The sequence below is a fragment of the Euprymna scolopes genome, chromosome 4 (assembly GCF_053919585.1).
Source record: "Euprymna scolopes isolate OS-2025 chromosome 4, ASM5391958v1, whole genome shotgun sequence".
In the NCBI taxonomy this organism is placed as follows: Eukaryota; Metazoa; Mollusca; class Cephalopoda; order Sepiida; family Sepiolidae; genus Euprymna; species Euprymna scolopes.
The window spans coordinates 85597803-85618055 of record NC_136485.1 but is presented as its reverse complement, the minus strand read 5'-3'; positions in this window follow the sequence as shown (position 1 = coordinate 85618055).

The following is a 20253-nucleotide window of genomic DNA, read 5'->3' as shown; positions in this document are numbered from 1 at the left end:
AGGTCAGGAGAGTAGGGGAATGGGGTAGGATTTCATAACCACACGCCCGTGCTTCTGATCTGGCAACATGCGAGTTGTGGACCGGAGCGTTGTCCTGCAGGAGGAGGGAACCTTTGCTGATCTTGCCCTGCCTCTTGATTTTGATAGCTTCCCTTAATTTCCTCAAAAGTGAAGCATAATAGGCTCCTGTAATTGTGGTACCCTTTGCCAGAAAATCTGTCATCACTACTCCGTCCTGGTTCCAGAAGACTGAGCATGACCTTGCCAGCGGAGAGCTGCACCCTTGCCTTCTTTGGAGGTGGTGAGTTCAAGTGCTTCCACTGCATTGACTGGGCTTTGGTCTCTGGATCATAGTGATGGACCCAGATTTCATCCTGTGTAATCAGTCTTTTGAAAAACTTTGACTCGTCTTCTTGGCACATCTCCAAATTTATCCTCGAGCACTCGACGCGTTCTCGCTTCTGGAATGGAATCCACATGGCAGACACCTTATGCATATGCAATTGGTCATGAATGATAGTTTCCACAGACCCTGTATTAATCTTGACATTTTTGGCTATTTGGCGAATAGTAATGCGCCGATGTTCCAAAATGGTAGCCTCAGCTTGACGGACAGATGCCTCATCAATGGCAGAAGGAGGGCAACCAGGTCTGGGAGCTGTTTCCATAGACTTCCGGCCATGTTTGAATTCGCGATGCCAGCGTTTTACAAGGTCATATATGATGGGGCATTATTACCATAAGTTTCTTTCATTTCATCAAAAGCCTCCTCTGGTGTGTGTCCTTTCAAATACAAAAACCGGATCACTGCTCGACATTCAATAGGCTCCATTTCACACCTAATTCAGTTCAAATACCTGCAAAACAGAAACCACAATTAGTTCAGGGCTGTAATTTGGCACATAACCCGTAGAGATATAAATCATTGCACATGCAAAATTTCAGCTATATCAGACAATTGGAAGTGGGTCAGGGGCATTAATTATTGCACGCCCCTCGTAATTTCAGATATTTCAAGGACTTTTTAGTTCTGAAATAGAACAAAGTAATCATTTTCACAACAAGTATGATTTCAAATATTTCAAGGACTTTTTTGTTCTGAAATCGGATAAAGTCATACTTTCCGCAACAAATATATTTTCAAATATTGTACTGGTATTTACGTTTCTTCAATCATTCATCCAGAAAAATTCGTACAGTCAAAGCGAAACGTTGACGGGCATATAACTTGGTTTGTTCTGTTGGCATCTTTGTGGGCATATAACTTGGTTTGTTCTGTTGGCATCTTTGTTTCTCTCCTCCCTCTCTCTCTCTCTCTCTCTCTCTCTCTCTCTCTCTCTCTCTCTCTCTCTCTCTAAATATATATATACAGTGATGATCATATTTATTGGCACGGTAAAATAAAAGTTAAATTTTGTCTAATAAATTCTAAAAAAGGGATTAAATTAAAGAAAATAACATAGTATATTATGTATTTTTAACTGGCCTTTCCGATGCAGCAATCGGATTATAGAAAAAAATAAATAACAAAGGAACAACAAACATAATTGCAAAAAACCCTTGTTCAAAATTATTGGCACGGCTTTGTTTTTCTTTTAGTATCAGTATAATATCAATCAATTTCCGGTTTACGTGCTTTCTGAACTTTTTTATAGCCATATTATGCTTGTTTAACGCTAATTCAGTGAATGATTTTTTTCAGATAATTTTTAGATAGCGATTTATTTAAACTATTATAAGTGACTAAATTATAATTTTCAATCGCCATGGTTAAAACTAAGGAACACAGCGAAGACGTCAGGAAGCTTGTTGTAGCATGCCATACCAATGGGGAGGGCTATGATAAGATTTCAAAGAAGCTAAACCTTCCCAAATCCACTGTTAGAGCCATAATAAACAAGTTCAAATCGCAAGGCCACGTTATGAGTTTAGAGGGTAGAGGGAGAAAAAGGATTCTTTCCCCAAGAGATGAACGGAAAATTGTTCGACAAGTAAAACAAAACCCAAGGATCTCTGTTGGGGAGATTGTTGATGAACAGAGCACCTCTGGAGTGAATGTATCTCGACATACAGTTGGTAGAGTTTTGAAGAGAGCTGGTTTAAAAGCATGTCGTCCGAGAAAGACTCCCTTATTGAAGCCTATGCACCTGAAAGCAAGGCTAGCCTTTGCAAAACGTCATATTGATAAAGATGTTGCATTCTGGAAACGTGTTCTATGGACTAACGAAACGAAAATAGAGTTATTTGGCCATAATAAAGTGTCTTATATTTACAGAAAATCTGGCGAAGCTTTCCTGCCTAAGAACACCATACCCACAGTGAAGCACGGTGGAGGCAGTTTGATGTTTTGGGGATCCTTTGCTGCCTATGGACCAGGGCGACTTGTTAAGGTCACAGGTAGCATAAAAAAGGAAGATTATGTTAAAATATTGGATGAAAACCTGAAAGACTCTGCTAAAGAGCTCTCACTTGGTCGTCGTTGGTGGTTCATGCAAGATAATGACCCAAAGCATTCGGCTAAACTGACTAAGAAATGGCTTGAGGACAATCATATTAATGTTTTGGAGTGGCCATCACAAAGCCCAGACCTTAATCCAATTGAAAATTTATGGAGAACATTAAAATTGAGGGTAATGCAAAGGAAGCCTAAGAATCTTATTCAATTGGAGGATTATTGTCAGGAAGAGTGGGCTAAAATTACTACTGAAGAGTGCAACAACTTGGTCGTTAACTATGAAAAGCGACTGAGGAAGGTAATCAAGGCCAAAGGCTATACAATTGATTATTAAATAAATCGTGCCAATAATTTTGAACAAGGGGTTTTGCAATTATGTTTGTTGTTTCTTTGTTATTTATTTTTTCTAAAATCCGATTGCTGCATCGGAAAGGCCAGTTAAAAATACATAATATACTTTGTTATTTTCTTTAATTTAATCCCTTTTTTAGAATTTATTAGACAAAATTTAACTTTTATTTTACCGTGCCAATAAATATGATCATCACTGTATATATATATATATATATATATATATATATATATATATATATATATATATATATATATATATATATATATATATAAAGCGTATGAAGCGATGCTCTTTGTGTAAACAAATTGAGCTTAGGTACTTTGGACAAGGTACAAACATTGTTAATTCACTGCCCGCATAGCAGCACCCGTAAAGAGCAACGGTTAGAAGCGCCGACTCTCATTAGGGCGATCAGGTTTCGATGCTGGTTTGAGGTAGTTGCTCGTCTAGCCGCACTGATGAGCTGTGAAAAAGCAAAACAGTACTGAGTGTGGATGACTATATATATATATATATATATATATATATATATATATATATATATATATATAATTATGATTAAAAATAAACGCAGGTATCATGTAACAAAACGCTATATATGCGCTATAGTAATGTTATTATTTACAAAAATCTGCATAATAAACAAAGTGTTGTGATTTACTACGAAAATAAATTCTTATCTTTTTAATCGGAATGTATATACAAAAAGTTTACTAGATCGAAGAATAAGCAGAACAAATCATACATATTTACATCTTTGGTTGTTAAACCTAATTTGTATCTTTTTTAATTCTGCTTGTGTTTGACTATCAGACCCTATCACAAGCCCATGATCGTGCCACCCACGTGTTTTTCAACACCTTATCACCAGCATCAACAGAAGAATCACCAACCTTTCATGCAGCCGAGAGATTTTCCAACAAACCGCCTCATATTATAACAGTGCCCTTTGAGAAAGCGGATACCGAGAAGATATCTCATATATACTCAATCAACCCACCAGACAACGCAGATTCAACAGATGTAGGAATATTGTTTGGTTCATCCCCACTTCTCACACTATGTCAAGTACAATATAGGTAAACAATTTCTCCTAGTAGACAAGCATTTTTCACCCACCAATAAACTCCATTAGATCTTTAGCAGAAACCCGATCCAAACTAGCTACTCCTGCTGTCCCTCTGTCGGCTCTATTCTGGCCTCTGAACCCCCAACCCCAACAACTCCCTCTTACTCCAGCTGCTCGTGCAGGAGAGGAGATAATTGTTCTTAGGGAGGTGGCTGCACAATTCAATTGTTTACCAGGCCAAAGTAATTTCTGGAAATAACTCAAATAAGGAAGAAATTTACATTAAGATGACTAAGAGTATCTTCAAGCAGAAGCTATATGCACACAACTCGACCTTCAAATACCCTGGAAGAAGACACATCTCCAGTATTTGATCGCTCAAAGAATCCAACACCCCTATAAAAATGAATGGAAAATCATTGATTTTAAAAAGTCTTATGAACCAAACTCACTCATAGCCTCTATGAACATTAAAAACGAGATCATTAGACAATGTCCCCATAAAAATAGAAGTTGCGAGTTTGTCTCTGATGTATCGTTATTTTCATGGAAAGTGTTCGACTGAGCTTCAATCTATGGTCCCCCTCGCCAAACTTTCACAAGAAAAACTCGTCTAGCTGTAAACACTATCAATAATTCCCCCCACTCTTTATCTGTGCCTAAACCTAAACGTAGATTCCATGAACAAAGCTTCTTTCTTAGAACTGCACGCCTGTGGAATTGTCTTCCGTTTTCCTGCTTTCCGGCTGACTACAATATTGTTGTCTTCAAGTCTAACGTAAATAAGTTCTTGATGAGCCGTTCCATATAATTTATCAAATTTTCCAAATTTTCATTACTAATGATTACTATATTGTCCAATTTCTACTGTACACTCTTTAACCCTTATCCTTGAGTGGCCTCTTGGCCTTGATAATGTGGTGATGTCTATGTAAAAAAAGAAGAAAATTCCTCCTTGCCAAATGACCTAACAATAACGCAATAACGCAATATGCACACTAATTAACACGAAGACACCTCAATACCGCATACACCCCTTAATCTGGGCTCACAAACCGACCCCCCTCGAAATCATATCTCAGTCCTTTTCTCGTTACCTAACCTCCTTACCTTATCACAATACAACATATCATGTAATATCTGTCTGCCCATACATTTTGGAAATCGCTATATAGAGTAGTTTATAATCGGATTCCCCTTGCCTTCGTAACCGCTCCTTACCAGGCCACATAAAATTGAACCCCAATCTTAAGCTTAATTTCAGTTAACTTACGTATCAAACACTCGCTCTAAATCATACCCAAGGTTTTTGTATTTATTATCATCATCATCGTCATTATTATTATTGGCTCACATGGAGCTTTCACACAAGTCAACAAACGATCGGTTTGTAGACCTGTGGTGTTCTCTGGAAGCTGAGTGACAACAATTCTCCCCAGACATCCAGATCTCTCTGCCTCCTTCGAAAGCATTTGCAAATAAATTTGCGTCATCGCAACAGCGTCAGTCCATTGATTTCTCGCTGGTAGTGGCCATTGGTTTATATTGGAATTTGAGTGGCACTAAGCCTCCCCACGATCCCAGTTCTTTTCGCGCTTGTCCAGCTGAGGTCTGGCCAGCGCTCTCTCCAGTCTTTTCATCCTCCTTGACCCTTCTCGGCTCTTTGGTATCATTTTTTTTATTGGGGGGACGGTGATGAGACAATGGGGGATGCATGATGGTGATGTAGAACATGTAGATATGCAGCATTGGCATTCTTCATTCCCTGTAACGCTTCTTTGTTATATTGTCTTGTGTTATTCCCCACATTCTAGGGTTTTCCTTAATATTTCAGCCGTTTTCATTATCGTTAGGCGTTGTATTTTGCAGTGATTCCTCTGATTCCAGTTTCTGACATTCTTTGTTCGAAGTTTTTCGGAAATGTTCCTAGTGCTCCTACTATTATCGGTACTATTTTGATTTTCTTCATCATACAAATCCCTTTTAACTCTCTGGCTAGCTCTGTGTATTTGCTTCGTTTCTCCTTTTCTTTCACACTCACCCCGTGGTCAGCTGGAACAGCAAATTCTACGATTTGACAGGATTTCTTGTTAATTATTACGACATCTGGTCTTCTTGCTTGATTTTATGGTTCTCGTTTTCGAGTGCTGTTGCGGGTTTCTGCTTGTACCACTTGTCTGTACGCTCAAAATGCAGTCGTTTGCATAATTCCCAGTACACCGGCCTCTCCACTTGGTCATGCATGTTTTTGTATTCCTTTTGGGCCAGTTTGCTGCATTCACTTACTATATGGTTTATCTTGTTTTCTTGTGTTTTATCGATCCTTGCTTTGATATGGTTGATTCTTATCGAGTTATCTTGTACTGCAGTTATAAGAGATTCTATTTCTCGGTTTATATGCCCTTTTCGCATCCATGTCCAGGTGGTTTCATTATTCTAATCTTTTGTCATTCTTATGAATATTCCGTGGAGTTGTTTCTCTTCCCATTTCTCTTTTCTCGTTTTGTCGTTTGTCTCTCTGTTTTCTGTTTTGCTGTTTTTTTCAGTGTCTCCCGCTGCCATAATTATCCTTTCAGTGTTTGCATTATGTATTTTTCTAGATCTTTTTTCGTGTCCTTCACACAGTCTTCTATACAGATCAGTCCTCTCCCGCCGTCTTTCCATTTCACGTAGAGTCTGTCAGTATCGTCCTTTGAGTGTAGTGCATTATGCATGATCATGAGTCTCCTGGTTTTCTGGTCGAGTTGTCTGAGTTCCTCTTTTGTCCACCCTATAAACGGTCCAGAGTATCTTACTAGTGATACTGCCCATGTATTTATACTTTTTATTAGGTTTCTGCTATACAATCTCGTTTCCAGGAGTTTTCTTGTTCTCCTGAGGTATTCCTTTCCAATTTTCTCTTTCATTTCTGTTGCTCTGATGGTGTCCGCTTCCAGAATTCCCAAGTATTTATAGTCGTCTTGTTCCCCTAGTGCCCTCCTTTCTGTTTGGTTGGATAGTTCCATGCCTTCTGTCGTTTCAAGTTTTCCCTTTCTTATAACTAGTTGTGCGCACTTTTCCATTCCAAATTCCATTTGGATATCTTGGCTGAAGATTCTGGTTGTTTTGATTAGTATCTCTAGCTCCTTTTCGGTCCTTGTAAAAAGTTTCAGATCATCCATGTACATCAGGTGGTTCATTTTTTCCTCTGTATTGGAGAACTTTTATCCGGCTTGGCACTTTCTCAGAATACTGTTCAAGGGCATCATGGCTATGATGAACAGTAATGGTGATAGTGAGTCTCCTAGAGAGATGCCTCTTTGTATGTTAATTTCTGTTATGTGTTGTCCATCAGCTGTCAATTCCAGTCTCCATGTTTTCATTGCATTTTCTAATACGTTGGTGATCCCGCTTGGTATTTTATACATTTTTAGGCATTCTATTATCCATGCTTGGGGGATCCTGTCGTACGCTTTTTTGTAGTCGATCCATGTCATGGCTAAATTCTTTCTCCTCCTTTTCACCTCTTTTAGGATCTTTTGATCTATATATAACAGGTCATGTTACTCTTTTTCCTTTTTGGCATCCTTTCTGTTCCTCGGGGATGAGTCCCCGGTTATTCAGGGAGTGGTAGATTTGTTCCCTCAGTTGCGCTGTCAGTATCTTCCGCATAGTTGGTAAGCACGTGATTGGCCTATAGTTGCTAGGTATGGTTCCTTTCTCCGTGTCCTTCTATAGCAATATGGTTCTACCTTTTGTCATCCAGTCTGGTACGCTTGCTTCCTGTATACATATTCTCAGGGGTTTGGCTATCCTTTCGTGTAATGTTGTGAATTTGTTTTTGAACCAGTATGCATGTATCCTGTCGTTCCCTAGTGGTCTCCAGTTTGCCAGTTGTCCTATGGTTTTCTTTAGGGGTTCCCTGTTGATTTCATTCACTATTCCTTCTTCTATTTGTTGTAACTTTTCATTCATGTCTTTCAGCAATTCGGCATTTCTATTGTGATCTCGTCTCTCTTTCCATATTTTATTCCAGTAGAGTTTTGTTTCTATCGGATTTGGTTTTTCTGTTTTTGTTTTTCCTCCGTTCACATTTTGGTAGAATTGGCTTTCCATAGTTTCAAATGTTCTGTTTTATTTGCATTGTTCAGATTTATATCTACATCGTCTCAATCTCGCTTCTTTTGCTTTTATTGTTTGGTCCAGTTCTTCATGTTTCTTATTTAGCCTCTCCCTGTCAGTTACATTTCCAATATTCCGTTTTCTCCACATTGCTTTCTTCCTGTTGATCATTTTGACTTATTTTTTTCTGTTTGTGTATTTGGGTTTCTAGTCTTATTTCCCATCCAGGTTTTTTCGGTCTGCTTGTCCCCGGTTGTTTTTCTGTTTTGACATTCATACTTACCATTTTGGCGCCTGCGTAAATCAGGTTGTTTAAGTCTGTGATTGTATTTGTTTGAATATGTGGGAGGAGCTTGTTTACCTTCTCTGATTCTATTTTTAGTTTCTCCTGCTCTTGGTTCCTTAACGATGAGAGCTTTGTTTTCCCTCGTTCATCAGCTGCATTATTTTATTTACTTTATTTGCTTCATCCTCTGTTAGTTCTGTTTCATTGTTCTCGGGTTCCACGTTTGTGAACTTCGTTCTTTGTTGGTCCTCGGCCTTTGGTGTTTTTACTTGTGGGGCTTCAACTTGTGGTGTTGCTCTACGTGCGGTTCCGTGGGGGATGCTTCTTGTTCAGTTTCATCATTTATTTTTCGCTGAATTTCTGTTAGTTCTAGTTTAGGAAACCAACCTTTCTTGAGTATCAGTCTTGCTTGGTCCGCAATTCTTTGTTCTGTCGCATGGAAGTCACTGGATAGGTCCCATAGTTCTTTCATTCGTTTCCGATAACCTTCATATCTATATTTAGGATGACTTCTATATTATTATTATTATTATTATTATTATTATTATTATTATTATTATTAGTAGTAGTAGTAGTAGTAGTAGTAGTAGTAGTATTAATGTTATTATTATTTGTATTATTATTATTATTATTAGTAGTAGCAATAGTAGCAGCAGTAGTTGCAGTAATTTGTGAAATAGTAGTATTTTTATCATTATAATTTATTTTTTATCCATACATCTTATGTATGTATATATGTATATGCGTATGTATATATATATATATATATATATATATATATATATATATATATATATATATATATATATTGTCCTTTGCTATTGTTTTTTATTAATTTGATTTTATATGTATAGGTGTGCTTGTGTATATGTATCTGTATTGCATGTGTGTGTGTGTATGCATATATATATATATGTATGTATATGAATATATACGTATATATATGTATATGTATGTATATATGTGTGTGTATGTGCATTTTTACATGTGTGTATATCTGTATATTGTATGTATGTGTAGGTCTGTGTATGTATGTATATATATGTACATATGTATACATGTGTATGTATGTCTGCGGGTATTGTGTAGATATGCGTGTATATTTTTATATATGTGTGTATGTGTGTATATGTTCGTATGTGTTTTGTGTATGCATATATGTGTATATGTATATATATGTATGTGTATGTATATTTGTGTGTATGTCTGTACATATATATATATATATATATATATATATGAATATATGTGTATGGGTGTGCATATGGATGTGTATATATACGTATATGTGCGTGTATATGTGTAAGTGTGTATATGTATATGCATATGTATATGTATGTGTATCTATGTATATATATGTATATATGCGTTTGTGTGTGTATGTGTATATATATATGTATGTGCGCGTGTGTATGTTTATATATGTGTACATATATGTATGTATATCTCTATAATTATATAAATACAGCTTCATCTGTGTATGTGTGTGAGTTCGTTCCTTATAGATTCCGAAACGGCTGAACGGATTCTCTTAAAAATGTACAGAACTTTAGTGTATAAGTCAGGGAGTACCTTAATTAAGTTTTGTCTCAGATTACCCCCGATAATTATCGATAATCGAAACTGCTGTTTTAATTCATCTATCATTGGTAAAACCAGTTTTTGCACACAATTAAAGAACAACGGGTTGTTAAATTTCTACTGTAGGTAAGTTGATAGCGTGTTTATTTATTTTTTTTTTTTTGCATGACGTGGTCCGTAGGTTCAAATTCCGCACGTAAATTTCTTAATTCTTTTTGCATTAACTCCAAAGAATTTTTTAAGACTTCAAAATGTACGTGTTATTTTATTTATTTATTTATTCATTTATTTATTTATTGCATGATGGGGTCTGTAGGTTCAAACTTCGCACGTAAATTTCTTAATGTTTTTTTTTTCGTAAATTGGAAAGAAGTTTATTTAACAGGTTTGAAAATTTAGGTGTATATGTATATTTTTAAAATATCTATTATTTTTGCAATATAAAACTGGAAAATTACGGTATATTTATTCAACTTTATAATGGATTATAGATAAAAAAATGGTAAACTAAGCAAAGATGAAATCGTCGAAATAAAAAATACATTTGAATTTCACTCAAGTCACTTAAAATAATAAAACTTCAAATAAAACCTTTTTTTTTTAAACTAAATTTGCTTTAAACTAAGTGTTTGATATAAAATAATTATTTTCTTTAATCGAAAATCCACAGACGATAATATATCAAGCAATTAGAGTACAAACACAGCTTTACATGCTTTTATATTTAAAATAATATTCTTTTCTTTTTTTCATTAAATGGAAAGAAGTTTATAAAACTTGAAAATTTACGTGTGTTGGAAGAATGACCGCTAAGGGGGAAATCAGAGAAATTGGCTTTTTGCTGGCACGTTGCATCCACTGTGTGGGTGCTACATTGAGCACTAAGGTGTCAATATAACCGAAATTTATTAAAATAATTGAAGATTTACAATAAAAATACCAAAAATAAAGACAAAAAAAAACAAAAAAGGAAATATAGTAATTACCAAAGATACAGATAAAAATAAGCATAAAAAGGGCACCAAAGCAACTCCCGAGAAAGGCCGTGTAGTGTATATATATCCTTATAAGTATGTATATGTGTGTATATGTGTGCATATGTATATGTGTGTATGCATGTGTATGCTTGTGTGTATATATATATTATGTATATTAGTATGTATGTGTATATGAAATCTTTAACTATGTTAAATATGCTTATTTGCACAGTGAATTGATTAGATGTGATGAGAGTGACCGAATTATATGGGAATTGGTGTGATGTTGGGAATATGCTGAATTGTATAACATGCTAGGACATAGTAAGAAGGTTAGAATAAACTGATGATGTGAATAATAAAATGGCGTAAATAATAACTCATCCCTTAAAGGGTCGTTTATCTGGCCAGTCACCACGACAACAAGTGTTTTAATTGAATCACATAAATATTGCATTAATCAGAAGCAGCAACAGTTAAAACCCTGTGTTTTATTTTTAATCGCCGAAGTGTGTTGGGAAAATATCGTCAATCTATGTTAAAAATAAAGAATATTGTATTTTTTACTCAAAAAATTAATTGATGTATTTTTAAATGTTTTTTTATCCTCATAATAGTTTAATTACACAAATGTTTTTATTTAATAGTTGCTACCTTAACAAAGTGGTTTTGCAAATCTGGTGACCAGAAACGTTATAAGCCCTAAATGCTTCAAATTTGAAACAAACTTATTCCAGCATGTTTGTAGCATAAAAAAGACTTTTTTTTGCTGAGATAAATAGTTACTGAAGAAAAAAGAACAAACATGAAAGGCGAAAAATGGTTTCTATTGATGGAAAAAAAACGTATTCGACACTGTTTCTTTTTACGTGGTATACTTTTCTAAGGTGACATCGTATTCAATACAACAGCGTATTACGAGTAGATCTTTATTACGTGTTTGATTTTCTTCATTAACACCGTTTTTAATACCGAACTTTCAAACAATGTGTTCGCCACCGAAAATTTATTATTTCGTATATTTTTCAATAATACCGACCATTATTGCTCAATTACCTTAGCTCTTCGAGTACTAAAACACAACATATTTAATCTATCAAGCTCAATTAACTGAAGAGCATACCGATCACATATAGCCGATACGAATTAATAATTTTGTTCGGTGTGCACGTGTTCTATTTGGAACCTAAGTTCTGCATACCAGGCAAATACTAGCACTTTGAGGCGGCATTAAAATAATTCCAAACTATATTCAACATCAGATTTATGCCGGCATATTTACCCATTTTCTTGGTACGTTACAGTTATGTTCTCTTTAATAATCAGCGTTTTATTTTTATAATTCCATTTGTCTTCATAATTCTTTGGAATAATACATAATATATTTTAGTAAATTTTTAATTAAGATCTACTTGCAATTTAAACACGCTATATTTCTTTGTTAGAATTTATGCCAGTAAACGTATATATTTATTTCAAGCCTTATATAGTGTATAAACTATTCAGAGAATAAATGAATTATTTATATCTATACGTCGTAGATTGTACTCAGCAAATCGAAACTTCCTTCGAAACGGAAAGATAGTTAAGCATAATGTTTCAAAGATAATCTGTGTAGCTATAAATATTCCCATGAGACGCTTTGACGTCAAGCGCAATAATTCTGACCCTGTCTCTCGCAGATAAATTTAATTTGTGATGGCTGTCGAATAAAGTTCGTCGTTGTCACGTTTTCGGTTGGACGAAGGTATTGGTGCTCTGACGTCGTCTGCTTTTAGTCGTCGATTTGATGAATATTTTGTTTTTAACTGACAGTTAAAGTCTTTCAGTAATAATGTCAGTACTCTATGATAATAATACTAAGTTTATTAACAGTAAATAAATTATAATAATTACAAATGTTTAATAATGTTGTGGGGGTTTGACAGTAACTTGAAATATAACTTTGTATACCCAGAGTTATTATTTTATTGACTGAAGTCAATGTTGACTGAACAGACAATCCCAAGATGTTTTTTTTCTATCTTTCGTTTCTCGCACTCTCTCTTTTCGGCTGCTAATCCTTTCTGTCTCTAGTGACGTCTCTATTTTCTCTGATTGAAACAGCGATAATTATGATGCTTTTCAATTGCTCAGGCTTTCACATCGCAATTTTATCAACAAAGAAAAATAAACGATTACGTTATTTCTCCTATAGTAAACATGTTTTCATCCAACACATCCTTCAAGACAGTAATAATGGATAAAAAACAACACCTGTTTCCTGTGGTAAGGACAATACCTATTCAAAATTTAGCTAGAAAAAACATCAAATATGAATCTATATATCTATAAAAGTGAACGTGTCTGTGTGTGTGTGTGCATTTCCCTACGCAATAACTCTGTCAATTTTAAGTCTACAGACTCGAAATTTGATATACAGAGTACTGAGATTTGGAAAAATCTTTGTGATCAGATTTCAGCCAGAGATTTGGCTGTTAAGTGGTCAAAGTTCAACAATTTGACTTTTGAGAACTCTACCAAACGCCTCCGCCAATTTTAGGTCCAAACACTTGAAATTTTAGATATATGTTTCTTGGACATGGATCTAACTTAATAAGTTGATTTGAGCCCAAAACAATAAATGTTAAGGGGTCATCATAGGAGTCAAAGTTAAAAAATAATTGACCTCTGCGGTCTCTACCAAATTACTCAGACAATTTCTGGTCTAAACATTTACAATTTTACATAAAGCGTATTCAGAGATAGGGCAAGCTTTTTAATCGGTTTGGGTCGAAAATTTGAGCTACGAATATATAAATGTATGTATGTATGTATGTATGTATGTTTGCATGTCTACCTTAAACTTTCGACAGAGGCGACGGATTTTACAAGATAAGTATCGTTTTGCAGTTTGACTTCCCAGAGGACTAATATGAAAAAATTCGCTAAAAACATTAATATCTTCACCTTCAACTGGGCACTTTCTACGGGGTGGGGGTCACTTTTTTCGCCAATATTTTTGAAAGTCGTCCTCTCCTTTCGATTGTCTAGCCTTAATTTAAACATAAAGCCACTTCCAGGTTTGGCGGTGGTCGTAACAGCAACGACGTCAGGTTTTTCCCCCGTTCTTTTCCTCCTTCGCCGTACGGGTTCGAGCTTGCCTTCCTACTACCACTTTTTTTTTTGATAAACAGACATATCCAAACACTCGAGCAACGCTGGGCTGAAATGCTAGTTGTTTAAAAAATGCACTCGCCAAAGATATTCTTTATTTTAAAACACCCTAGGCGCATATAAAAAATAAATTAAAGTATTCTGATTTAGATAATTGAACCGTTTTGTTGCGAATTTGAAATAAGATAAAACATTATAAAAAAACAACTTAGTTTTGTTGTTGTACAGTCAATTATGTTACCAGAATTTGCAGCGAGATTGTTTTTTAATGTTTCAAAAGAATGCAAATTTATTGTTTTAATTATTAAATTTTATCGATTATGTTGACAATAAAGTTCTTGCGGTTTTTAACTTTTGAATTCAGATAAACATTTTTCGGCTCAAACAAAATATTATTGATCGAAATAAGCACCAGACTGAACACATTTCTGCCAACGCAAGCAAGTGTCAGTAACGTAAAAGCATTGCATTCTGGTGACGATGAAGTCGCTGAAAGCGTTTTTGATATAACTTATGCTTTTGAAACATTTTTCAAGCAGAAAATTGTCGATATGCTTGAAAAAGTGGTAGTCGATAGGCAGGATATCTAAAGAGTATAGCAGATTAGGTAGAGTTTCGTAGCCAAATTAGTTTAACTTCTTCATGGTCAGTTAAGCGACGTGCGGTAGGGCATTGCCATGGAGGAGAATGTGGCCTTTTCTGTTGATTAATGCTGGGTGTTGTTTTCGAAGGTTCTGATACATTTCATCCATTCGTTAACAGTACTTCTTCGCCTGTATTAAAAAAAAAAAAAACTGTAATGGTTTAGACCGGTCGCAGATCACCAAAGAGTAAGTTTGGGTGCAACTTTAGCTTCGGGAAGTGTCGTGGAGCTTCATCGGCGTCTAACCACTGAGCTGAGCGTTGCCGGTTGTAGTAAAGAACCCACTTTTCATTGCAAGTCACAATCCGGTCGAGAAACAGGTCGCCCCTATTGCGTAACAGAAGGAAGATGACACTTTATAACGACGTTTCTTTTGGCTGTTCTTCAGTTCGTGAAGCCCCCATTTATTAAGTCTTTTTCCTTACTAATAACTCTGAAATGGTTGGAAATAGTCGTATAAGTATCGTTTAATTCAGAAGCAAGTTTTCGAACAGTTGTGTGTAGATTGACTTCAACTAAAGCCCTCACCTGATCGTTGTCAACATCCAATGGCCGACCACTACGCTTATCATCTTCAAACCACAATTGTACTGTGCTTTCAGTAATGGTTCTTTAGCAAAATGCTTCGTTGATATCATGAACTGTTTCAGAAGCTTTTTGGCCTAGTTGAATTGAAATAATAAAATTGCGAATTTGCTTTTTTCTATCTTGTATTCAACGTTCTGAAAAGAAGACATAATTCTTTTAAAACGATTGCAATTCAAGCGATTAGATAGAGCAAATAAAGCTCTTTAAAATAATATATAAAGTAAAAGTATTATAACGATAACATTTTTGAAAATATACCATTTGAAATCAATACCTAAAAGTTTTCTTTTGTTGTCTTTTAATTATTATGTCGGTGAATGACTTGACATTGAAGTGGTGTCCTTCACTTGACATTTCGTGTATTCGTTAACATTGTATTAGTGAAACGAATTTGAACACAATATTTTTCGAATGTAAAGTCATCCTTAAATGATATTGAATGTTCAGCTCTGCATTTTATACATCCAGAAATACAATGATGAAAAAAATCTTATTTCATGTGTTCACGTTAATACATATAATTGATACGCTTCGACAAGGTTACGAAACTGTTGTTAGCATTTTAAATGAAACACCTGATAACTCCCCACCGGTATTTTTATTATTTTTTGGGGGGTGCTAAATGGTCCTTATTATAATTCTTTATTTAACTCAATTTTGTCTAATATATTTTATTTCAGTCAATCGTTAAATGCAAAATTATCTAGAATATCCCCCCAAGAAAAAGAAAAAAAATGCTTTAGGATTACTGCTTTACTTTCTCTATAAATATAAACGAAATCATCCCTCCCACCGCGACCGTTTCCCACTCCGTCTGCCATAAGCACCGAAACCCGAAAGCAACAGTCAATGAATGGAAAGCCTTCAAATACGCTGGAAATAAGTTTAATGAATATCTCAACACTTGATAACGTCCCAAGTGTATTTTCTAAATGATTTTGGTGCTAAATTCTCCTTGTTATAATTCTTTTGTTAGAGGTGTCTCTTGGATAAGAAGCAAAAAGTGTAATGCCTTTAAACGAATATTATAGCAATGTATTTTATTTTCATTTCATTTGTAAATATGGGAGGGGAAGTTATCTTCGAATACATTTAATTTCGAATTAGAGCTACGGACTTATATTAAGTAAATATTAATAAGTCCTTTGAACCTTTCTTTTTAATGGACAGTAGACAACGCATTGTGGATGCGTTATCGGGAGATCTCGTTACTCTCGCTTCTCCTTATTTGCCCCTCAGTCCCCATTTCCAATGAGTGATTTTTCTGACAAAGGGTGAAGAAAAAACTGCTTTCCAGGTCGGCAGTACTTTGTGAACAGTAGTCTGAGATGTCGGAAATTTTCTGCTTCTATGTCTATCCTTGTGGTCATGTCACTAGTAAGGGTGCTGGAGATAAACGTTTCATCTGGACTGACGTTATCCACCTGATAGTCAGGGACCCGAACCTTGGATTTACCACTAAGGAGTTCCTCCTATCAGCAGGTGAAAAGTACTGGACCTACTGTATTTCCATCTGGTGAATGGATTCTGGACCATGCCGTAGTTTCTGGTGGATCCTCTCGATGCCATACTAGTAGGTAATTGTTACGGCTTTACCTTATAATGTGCTACAAAAATCCCTGTCTTTTTCTCGCTTGGTTGCCCTCTCTGTCCTGCTCTAACACAGTCTGTCGACCTATTCCACAAATCCCAAATCCTCAACATGAAATATCTCCAGAAAAAAAAACACGAATAAACCTAGAACCCCATCCTTCAACGTAGACCCCTACTACCATGTCTCCTTCTCCAACATCAGGGGTCTACATTCCAACCTCCCAGAAGTTGAAACCCAATTACAGGAGACGAGACCGGACATATTCTTTCTAAGCGAAACTGGCATAGAGACGATCACTTCCCTAGATGAGTTCATAATTAAAGGATACCCTAACTTAACATCTAAATCTGACCCGCAAGATCGCCATGGCATGGAATATGTGCCTACATTTAAGATGGCTTTCTGTGTGGTAGGAACATCTCCACAGGACCCTAATTTACCATATATGTGCTTGCGGGTCGCACTTGCTTACACCACCGCATTTATATTTGCCCTCTATCACACCCACAACAGCGAGATTACTATCTTTAAGAGTATATCTGAGAAAATCTACCACATCCTGTCTGCTCATCCTTTGACTAACATTCAAATTTGTGGTGACTTCAGTGTCCATAATGTGGAATGGCTGACCCACTCGAACAAGACAGATGATGAGGGGAGGTTCTGTCATGATTTAGCCATTGCCTATGACCTAACCCAGATTGTTCACAAACACATCCGTGTGTCAGATACTTCCGGTCAGTACGCTAGCCTTCTACACCTTTTTCTCACATCTTCCCCTGAGCTATGTTCATGTTCCGTTCTGTCTCCTCTGGGATCTTCTGAGCACTCAGTTGTATCATTTAAGATAAAAATGAAATGCAATAAGTCTTCAGGCGTATCTCTCCACCGTACTGTATATCGATACTCTACATCTGACTGGGATATCTTCCGTACATTTATATCTGATCTACCTCTGCATTCCATGTTTAAAAAGGATGTGTTCTCCATAGTATCAGACCTGATAGAATGGTTAATCGTAGACATAGATCGATTCATACCATCCAAAATATTCCAACAAAAACCTAATAGTCAGCCATGGTTCTCCCAAGAATGTGCTGCTGCTATCGCGCACAGAAATCACCTTTTCCCATAGCTACCAACATAATAGATGCACTGAAAATAAAGCTGCTTTCAGTACTGCCAGCAAGCACTGTAAAAGAGAAATAAAAAATGCAAGAAATCTATATGCTTAATCCGTTAAATCCAAAGTAACTGAGCAGCGGCTTGGTTCCCACCAGTTTTGGGAAATAGCAAACAGGATCCTGAACAGAAGCATGAGTTCTACCCTAACCACCATCAATGGACCTGAGGTCATTCCTCAGCATCAGACAAGGTCAAACTATTTGCCAAGAACTTTGCAGCTAATTCTACCCTATGCGACAAAGGCCATCAACTCCCCGTATTTCCTTCTACAATAGACAACACGCTATGAAACAGACCAAGATCTGTGCGTGAGGTCGTCAAGCTAATCAAGAACCTTGATTCCAGTAAAGCAACTAGCCCTGGCAGTATTTCAATTATAGTGCTAAAAAAGCTTCAACCAAAACTTGCCCTCATACTTACAAACTGTTTAAGCGTTGCCTTAAAGAGAAGTGATTTCCAACACCTTGGAAAACCTCATCAGTATACCTTGTATTTAAGAATTCAAGTGATAAGTCATCTCCCTCTCAGTACAGACCAATAAGTCTCCTGTGTGTCATGAGTAAGCTGCTGGAATCAATATTAAATAGAGAAGTAGTCAACCACCTCAGCAGAAATAACCTTCTTAGTGACATGCAATATGGTTTCCGTTCTGCCAGATCTACAGCAGATGTGCTAACAGTTATATCTCATGGGATTAGTGAATCTCTCGACAAAGTCTTCCTTTCTAAAGCAATTGCTCTTGACAAATAAAAGGCCTTCGATAAGGTATGGCATAAGGGCCTACTTATGCTATGGTGTAACTGAAAATGTTTTCTCAATCATTAAATCATTTCTCTCTGATAGGCTCATAAGAGTAGTGGTTGATGGGCAGAAATCAGAGGTTCAGAGTATTAATGCTAGAGCCAAAACAGATACCAGGGGCGTTTTTTGTGTTTTTTTTACAAGAAGGTCACCACTTATCAAGGCCCGGAAGCCACTCAGGGATAAGGGTTATTGCAAGTACAGTACGTTAGTGTTGAGATTTAAAGTGTCTACTTAAGGGGGCGGTTCATCAGGAATTTGTTTACGTTGGACTTGAAGACATCCAAGTTGTAGTCAGGAGGGAAGCAGGCAGACGGAACAGAGTTCTACAGGCGTACACTTCTAAGAAAGAAGCTTTTTTCATGGAATCTACGTTTTGATTTAGGCATAGATAAAGAGTGGGGAAAGTTTTTGACAGTGGATTCAGCTAGACGGGTGTTTTTTGTAAAAGATAGACGAGAGGGGACCAGAGATTGGAGTTCAGACGAGCGCCTGCCATGGAAACAGTGATAAAACAAAGATAGGCTTGCAACGTCTCTTCTGTTTGAGAGAGGTTGCAGGGAAGAGAAAAGGGCATCACCCACTAAGCCACGAAGTCTATTTTGTACTCTGTCAAGGCTGGATAGGCTCTTTTTAGCAGCTCCTGCCCAGATATGGCAGCAGTATTCCATCCTTGGACGTACTTAGCTTTTATATAGATAGAGAATTGCATCAGTAGTGAGATATCTTCTGGAGCGGTAGAAGGATCCCACCATCTTTCCAGCGACCTTGGCTACAGACTTGATGTACGTGTTCCATTTCAGATCAGGAGTGAAGGTCAAGCCCAGAAGCTTGTCAAAACATGGGGCTTCTCCTAGACGAGAGCCATCCATTTCAATTGATGCCAGATGGGGATCAGAGCGTTGATGATGTAAAAATAGGAGCTTGGTTTTAGATGAATTAAAGGTAACCAGCCAGGTCTTCCCCCACTGAACCACTCGTTCGAGATCAGAGGAGAGAGAATAGAGAGGTTTTGTCGTTTACGGCCTTTGATGTGTTGCTGTAGATGGTTGTGTCATCAGCATAGATGTCAACAAATGATTTAAGTATGTGTTTAGGGAGATCATTGATGTAGATCTGGAAAAGAGTTGGGCCCAGGATGGACCCTTGAGGGACTCCAGCATTAATACTGCAGGCCTCTGATTTTTGTCCATCAACCACTACTCTTATGAGTCTATCAGAGAGAACTGATTTAATGATAGAGAGAATATTTCCAGTTATACCGTAGCTACGGGTTATGTGGCAAATTGCAGCTCTGAACTAATTGTGGTTTCTGTTTTGCAGGTGTTTGAACTGAATCAGGTGTGAAATGGAGCCTGTTGAATGTCGAGCAGTGATCCGGTTTTTGTATTTGAAAAGACGCACACCACAGGTGACTTTTGATGAAATGAAAGAAACTTATGGTGATAATGCCCCATCACAT